The sequence below is a fragment of the Rhinopithecus bieti genome, unplaced genomic scaffold, assembly GCF_001698545.2.
Source record: "Rhinopithecus bieti isolate Rb0 unplaced genomic scaffold, ASM169854v2 scaffold_62795, whole genome shotgun sequence".
Lineage (NCBI taxonomy): Eukaryota > Metazoa > Chordata > Mammalia > Primates > Cercopithecidae > Rhinopithecus > Rhinopithecus bieti.
The window spans coordinates 1,672,334-1,681,024 of record NW_016824245.1 but is presented as its reverse complement, the minus strand read 5'-3'; positions in this window follow the sequence as shown (position 1 = coordinate 1,681,024).

Genomic DNA, 8,691 nt, shown 5'->3' with positions numbered 1-8,691 from the left:
AAAAAAAAAAAAAAAAAAAAAAAAAAAAATTAGAATTGGTGTTTGGTTTCAAGAAGACATTTGCAACATCTCTGTTAAAGATTAGTATAAAACACATAAGAAATAATTCTAAAATATGCAAGAGAAAGATAAAACATTCTATAGATAATTTGGCAAAAGAAATAATCAATTTACAAAAAAGAAATCCGAATGGCTGAGAAATACATGAAGAGACATTCATTCTCATTGATAAAGAAGTGAAAATAAAGATAAAACATCAACTTGTGTCTATGTGATTGGCAAAAAACAACTCAGACCATATCAAGTGCTGGCAAGCATGAGGAGACACCAGTATCATCCATCACAGCTGATTGTCATGAGGGTTGGTCTAGCCCTGTTGAGGTGCAGTTTAACTGTGAAATTAAGTTAAAAATGCTCTGTGCTTCGACAATTATTTTATGGTTTTTCTACAGGGAAAACCTATACAAATATTTTTCTGTACAAAGATGAAGTACTTTGTTGAACTACTACAGATTATAGCATAGAATTGAAGAAAACCCAAGCTACCATCTCATGAGTAACAGGGAAGTAAAATGTAGAATATGCACAAAAGGTGATTGTGTACAGGAAGAATGATTGTATACAGGAGCCTTCTTTAGGAAGAAAGTGAGCATCCCACTTGGCACAAGCTATCATGGGCTTCATGTGATTTTCAGAAGACCTCATGGAAAAAGTTTTAGCTCTTTGAAGTCTGAGAGACCAAGCACCCTCCTCTTTCATCCCGTAAAGAGCTGAGTTCAGAAGAAGGAAAAGAGCCAAATTCAAGAGCAAACCAGAGGAAGCAACCATGAGAATGCTTGGGACCCAGCCGAGGTTTCCTGCCAGCAGCCAACACTGTTACAGAGAAGCTAGCTCTGTGTGTACAGGTCTTGAGGGTACAATAGCCATATTCTGGTTTTTAGCTCAGTCTTTAAGAAAGTGATTTTCCCCCAGGTTTCCCCTTTGTGGGAGCTTTCTTTAAACTCATGCCTGACACAAAGCTTTGACCAGCTGAACAGTAGAGTCATTAAGTAAAAATTGCGTAGATACCACACCCCCATCTACGTAGGAAAACATGGATAGATTTCAAATACATAAAGCTGCAATGATAAAAGATGAGAAATATGAAATTGGTAGCAAAATCAAATTCATATACATTTAAAAATACAGAATATAATGTTTTATTTTTTTCATAGAAACACATATAAGGAAGAAGGGTCTGAAATGTAGAATGAATAGACATACCTTAAATAGTTGAGAATGAATGTCGAAGGGGAGGGAAGTGGGATTGGATATGAAATGCAGCAGAGAGAGAGTGAGAGTGAGAGCAAGTGAGAGAGAGAGAAAGAGAGAATGTTGCAACAGTTGATAATGCTAGCATGCTAGGAATAAGATATACAATTAGTGTAATTCTGCACATTTGTGTATTACAAATACATAATTAAATATTATAAATAACAGAACTATAAATAAAATAGAGATCAGTGAGCAGTTCCTGATATAGTATCACACAATTGTCCACTAAAATACTAATGTGGGCAAAAAAAAAAAAAAATAGACAAAAATAATACAGAAAACCTCTTGCAGAATATAGAATGAATTTCTACTCTTAGGTCAAAGAAGGTGGAATGTAACTATATTATGGCCTGGTAATATTTGGCTTCATAGCATCTGAAAGAAGTTAAGAAGGTGTTTTAACCTGACTCTCGAATCCTGTCTCCAAACCCTGGCTTCTAACTGAATGACCAGGATGTATGTTAATTGAAAAACTGGACCACTATCCCTTGATCACAAAGAGTCTGTTCATAGAGATGACCAGAAAGTAATCTCAAATCTCACTTTCTATGCCAGAGGCTATCCAGAAGTGGACCAAAAATTATCAGTCACATCTATGTGCTGCAGCATGATTTATAATAGTTGGTTCCTTAGTCCAGTTTTGTTGCTATAGCAAAATACCTGAGACTGTGTAATATATAGACATTTCCTTCTCATAGTTCTAAAGGTTGGGAAGCCCAAGCTCAAAGTTCTTGCAGGTTTGGTGTCATATAGGGACCATTCTGTCTGCTTCCAAGGTGGTGCCTTGTTGCTGCATTCTCCAGGGGCAACCAATGCTGTGTCCTCACATGGTGGCAGATTGAAGGGTAAAAAGGGATAGACTCCTTCTGTTAAGCCCCTTTAATAAGGAAACCAAATCCTATTCATGAGAGTGGAGCCCTTGTGACTTAATCACTTCCCAAAGTCCACACCTATTAATACTATAGCATCAAGGATTCAGTTTCCTCATGAATTTTGGAAGGGAGACTATCATTCAAACCACAGGAGTAGACTAAAAGCTCAGTAGTCAGCTGAGAAATAGTAAAATAAATTATAGCCAACTGGTGGCATGTAGTACACCCATCATAATCATGTTTTTGAAGAAGAGTGAGAAACATAAGAAAATATTCACGATATTACCCGAAAAGTACAGAAAACAAAAATTATGTAGTCCTGCACTATTTTTGTTTAAACATTAAATATATGTATATGTGTGCTAAGGGTAAGTATACCAACATAATGACAATGGATTATATTTGGATGTTAGGAATGGTCATGGTTTTACTTGTTGTCTTTACTCATCTATATTCCTCTAATTTCTGATAATTAATAGCAATTTCTTTTATAAGTGGTAAAAGTAAAAGACAGTGGCAGCTAATGCTAATTGCTTACTCTATGCTGGGCACTGTTGTAAGTCCTGTGTATACTTCATGTGTATAAAGTCTTTTTTATCCTTGTAATGGATCTATGAAGTGAGTACCATCATTGTACCTGTTTATCTGCAGTTGGAGGTCCCTGAGACAGAAGCTGCGCTCAGTGGCACTTGGGCTCGGGAATCTCACCAGTGTCCACGCTGTCACCTAAGTTTCTTTATTCCACACTTGGAGATAAGTCTTAATGCAACTTTACAATGTAGGATGGTGGTTTCACAATAACAGCTTTGGGGCAGGGAGAGTCCAGTGGTACCAGGTGAGGGAAATAAAAGAGGGAAGGAAAAGCAAAAGCCTGAAAGACATCAAACTGTTTTTCAAGCTAGTGCTCTCAGTTCTAAAGTCAAGTAGCAAACACCCAGTTGTTTAAAGGAGAAAAGTAATTAGTTTGGTTTAGTTTTGGTTTATGTACTTCTTCCAAGAAGACAATGTAAGAAGCAAAAGAGACATATATTAGCTCCATGGTTAGCCACACAGACATATTCTGAGTTGCAAGTTGCATGCTTTATTAGACACTGACATAGTTTTTTTTTTTTTTTTTTTTGAGACAGGGTCTTGCTCTGTTGCCCAGGCTAGAGTGCAGTGGCCTAATCATGTCTCAATATAGCCTGCACCTCCTGGGCTCAAGTGATCCTCCCACTTCAGCCTCCCGAGTAACCAGGACCAAAGGCGTGTGTCACCACACATGGGAAATATTTAAATTATTTTTGCAGAGACAGGATCTCACTGTGTGGCCCAGGCTTGTCTTGAACTCCTGGGCTCAAATGATCCTCCTGCCTTGGCCTCGCGAAGTGCTGGGATTACAGGCATGAGCCAACATGCCTGGCCCTGACATTGGTTTCTGATGAAGGGAGGTACTCAGTGGGGGGTCTACTTTGGAGAGACCACCGGATGCAGAATGCTTCACCCTTGGGGAGATTCACAGAGAGGCAGGTCTTCATCTCTAGTGAGATCTTGACACAGAGATGGGCCAGTGTGACTCTACCTCCAGCCTACTCCATATGTAACAAGTGCCTGGTCTAGCTGTTGTTCTCTTTGTTTTGCTTCATTTATTTGCAATTTCCTGATGGGAAATCCCAGTAAATGTCAGGGTCCAAACAGTAAGGTGAGTCTAGATACACTGACCAACTCAGACAAAGCTTGCCTTTCATACCTGAGTAATGATCAGGTGCCATGGTTCAAATCCATTCATTGCTCCTTCAGCAGTTGAGTAACTGAAAAGATGTTTGTGGTCACCATGTGTTTGATGACCTCATTCTGCCCGCTGTGAAAGAGCTAGCCTTTCACGATGGGCAGACCAAAGCTATTTGCCTCAAGTTCTGATGCTGGGATCTTTTACTGCCACAAAGACCTGATTAAACTTTTAGGTGCTTCATCGGGGCTGTAGGCTCTTGTTAACACTAACCTGTTGTGGTGCCCTTCGAAGTACTTTTTCTCCAGGGTTGCAGTGAACTGAGAGATCTTATTTAGCATTTATTAAACAGTAAATAGCTAATTACTCAAAGTAGCTATTTACATATTGAATTTATTTTTCTTGGCATCTTTAATGTCTGATTAACATTTTCTTCCTACAGCTGGAAGATACTTACACAGAATAAAACATTCCCTTATTTAATCTCAAGTGGAATATACTATAAGTGTGATCATTTTAATTTGTGTCATTTATTAGCAGGAGAGAGGTATCGTACAGGTGGGATGCTCTATCACATGCCAATTAGCAGGTGGCTTAGAGGGCAAGAGGGAAAATTCTTTTACCAGGGGGATTATAGAAGTCACAGAAGGAGAAGTTCAGCTATGGGAAAAATAGAAGAAATGACATTGGGATGCCTAATTTTGGAGACTGGGAACAGAGCTTAAAGCAGTGACAATAACACTGTACAGACATCCTAAGAGAATACTTAAAATAGAAAGTCTGCCATCCTCTTTGTAAAAATCACTATTTCTTTTTCTAATAATATGAGAACCAAAGTTAATGCTAAAGGAGGCCTGACTGACCTAATTAAAGTGTGTTATATAAATGAAGAAATGAAGGCCTAGAGAAGTCTTGCCCCAGTGTAGTTTAAATCAGCAATGTGGATAGATGTAAAAAACTCACCTGCAGTCTCCTATTCCACTGAATATTTTAGGAACCCATATGGCAGGATTTCTTGCCTGTAGCATACTTTTCTCAATTGCTTCCTGATGGCCCACATCAGGATATTTGACTACACTGCACTTATATCTGGTAGACTTCCAAAGTATGTTTTTAAAAGAGGAATGTGGCAGGTTCACACATAGGAAGAGAGCAAAACAAAATTTCTCCAAGCAGCACATGGCTTCATAATTTAGAAATAGCATTGTGGGAAAATGGTGTCCACCACAAAAGGAAGGAGGAGTCAGTTTTGCAAAGGAGCACAACTCGTTTACTGTTCTTCTCATTGACCTGTTGAGCTTCTTTTATCCTCTGGCTCCTGGCAGCCAATAGTTCATTGTACATTGAAGCAGTCCCTCTTAGGATTAACTCAAGTGTTCGACTTATGGCTTACCTGGACCACAGCTGTTTGGTACCCTTCCTAGTCAGATTGGAAAACTAAAATATTGCAGAGCAACTCCTCATCTTGGTATATCATAAGTACTCAATAAATATTTCTCGAGTGAGTGAATGCAGAGTGCCTTTTATGATTATGCAGGTTGTGCTTCAGAGGCCCAGCCAAGGGGCATAAATGGGAACAGAAATCCAACTGCCCTCTGGGTGCCAAGCCAGGTGCCCTCGCATGTGGCTGCTCCCCAATTCCTGAAAGAGGTGCTATTTGCTAACTGGTTCACACTCTGAGATGTCTTTTATTCTAATTTGCACAAAGATACAAGACAGGCTAGCTGTAACCTTGAAGAAATTTATGCGATCTGTGATGAAGGGGCAACCTGTGATGTAGGGGGCAGAGCTGACTGTGAGCTTCATGCCTTGCTAAATATAAGTAGCTTTTCAAAGTGCTGCTATTGCAGTGGGAGCTCCCAGAAATGTGTAAGGGATCCAGACAAGTGTCTGGGAATTGCCGATGTTTTCTTCTTGTGCACATATTATTCCTTTTTTATGAATTCATAACATTCTTAGAGTTGGCACCACATCATTTAATAATATTTTTTCTCTCTCTTTTACTCTTTAAGGTTTTCAAATGAATCTTTTACTGTTATATATATTTGAATGCATAGATGCAATATCTCTGTGTCCTTTAACACATATTAGGAATGGAACAAATATTTCTTTAAAAAACTAGATTGTAAAATCCTTGAAAACAAGAAGTATGTCATATGCTTCTGTTTGAGCCTCTTCAGTTTCCAGCACTGTGTGCAGAATTAAGTTTGTTAACTGTTTAGCAAAGTACATTGAACTGACTGAACTCAACACTGCTTTCAGAAGTTTTTGGAGACTCCAACCTTCTTCCCTCGATTGGTGCATTTGGGGCTGATTTTCCTTGGCGTGCTGCAGGTTTTCTAAAGAAAGTCTATTACTTAAAGTCAGATACCTTCAACTGGATTTTCTGCCTGCACACTCTACCATTCTCTACCCTACTCCAGGCATTGGGAGGCTGATTCATATCAACTATACAACCAAACTCTCATGTCCTCAGGCTTCTGGTTGGATTTAGTCAGTGGGGAGCCACGGTAGGAGGTTGGAGGGGAGTGGATATTGAGATCTGGTTGTTTATTCCTCTAGCTTTCTCTCTGGGATGTTGCTTCAAAGTTATCTGTGTTCCTCTACCTACCTAAGGTCTCAAGGTCTACAGTCGTACCACTCTCTCTTTCTAAGTAATAATGACTGTTCCCTTTTCTCACTCCATGGGGTCCAGGAATAATGGTGGACTCATGATTTCTAGCAAGTTATTTTGCTATTCCTTGTAGTTTTCCTACATCCCTACCTCCATCTTTATAAAGAGTTAATATATTATGCCCTCTTTAAATTACCCTTGTTTGAGTGTGCCAGTTGTTTCATCTTGCACCCATTGTTGGATTAACTAGCACCATGCTAAAACAACGTAGGTAAAAGATGTGAAGCAGCTGGAGTCCCTGCCCTGCATCTTTATCCTACCGTTTGCTCTCTTAAAATAACCCTCTAACTTGGTCTTCTGTGTCCTCTCATTTTCAGCCCCATGTTCAGCCTTTGCATCTTGGTTTACCAGCTTTCTTCATGTGACCCTCAGCTCTAGGGTCTGGTGCAATGTTATTTTCTTCACTTGGATTCAACCATATTTGGAATGACTTTACCTCCCTTTCATAGCCCCAGAGAACATGACCCAGAATTTTCTGGGACTTCTGTCTTTATAAGACCAACCCCTGAAGATAGATTTCTGACACAACTTCATTAAGAGTGAGCAACTTCTATACCCCTTTTCTTATTTACAAGCTGACAATTGTTGAGAGTGGTCTCACCTTTTTCCATTTATAAGAAGACCACTTCCTATATTGCATCAGCTTTAACTTCAGTCTGCTCCCTGCTATCCAGGGTTAGTGTCTTGGAGTACATATTTTACAAAGTGACTGGCCCTTAGTCTAACAGAGCAACAACTTTAACAGATTAATTCTTTAAGTTTGGGACCTTGGGTTATATAAAAGTAAATGAGTTCCCTGATGTTATCAGTTCTATAAATCCAACATTCTGTTATATTTACATAAAATGAAGGTTCATTAAATTTTATCCTCCTTGTACTCTATCCCCAAAATGGTATTATAAAGTTTCTTCTGGAGTTCTTAATGATCCAAAATGTACTCTTTAAGGAGATCCACTGGCAATGTTCTGAAATACAGAAGTGCTGCCCCTAACTATAGTTGTTGCTTTTTTTTTTTTTTAACAAAAGATCTGGCTGTTGCTTTTTGTGGATTCATCTTGAAATCTGTGTAAGTGAAATAGTAAATACTAAATGCTGAGACAGGATAGATGAAAATTTTAATGTCTCTTTGTTTGCACGTTAAGTGAGAGTCCTTGCTCCGGAAATATTCGTGAGAAGGTAAAAGGCTGTTGAAGAAACGGGGTTGATACCCTCCTTAAATGTCAAGTCAGAATCAGTAGCAGCACTGAGACTTGTTCCTAGTAGCAATGAAGTATAAGAATGGGTTACGCTCCAGTATAGCCTTCTGCAGGGCATGAATGGAGGAGTAATTGATGAGGACCTATCAATAAAGAATTCAGGTGATTTTGAGTTCAACACTAGTATTTACTAGGAATCAGAGTGGGTGTCTGACAGACACGAAGATACAGAATCTGCTAGAGATCTCACTGATGTGTACGTTTGGGTCACAACTGCCCTCTAAGAAGTTATAAGATTGAAAAAGTGTTCCTAATTTCACTGGTTCATGAGAGTGTTATCCTCATGAGAAGAGATCAAGAAAATTTCAGGCTACCGGTAGAGTACCCCATCATCTAAGAGTCTCCAAGGCATTAGGAAGGCCCCTAAGATGATCCCCTGAAAGTTATCAGAACTTGAAATTATAGAAAAATGTTTTTACCTCAGAGGCCTCTGAGAATTTTTTAGGGGAGAAAGGAGAACACCTACCTATCTGCTTCGTGATCTACTAAACTGTACTAGAATAGGTGAGGAGTAGTGACAAATAAAAGAATGAACATTAACTATTTACAATAGCAAAGACTTGGAACCAACCCAAATGCCTATCAATGATAGACTGGATAAAGAAAATGTGGCACATATATATCATGGAATACTATGAAGCCATAAAAAATGAGTTCATGTTCTTTGCAGGGACATTGATGAAGCTGGAAGCCATCATTCTCAGCAAACTAACATAGGAACAGAAAACCAAACACCACATGTTCTCACTCATAAGTGGGAGCTGATCAGTTAGAACACATGGACACAGGGAGGGGAACATCACACACTGGGGCCTGTCGGGTGTTGGAGGGCAACGGGAGGGGTAGCATTAGGACAAATACCTAATG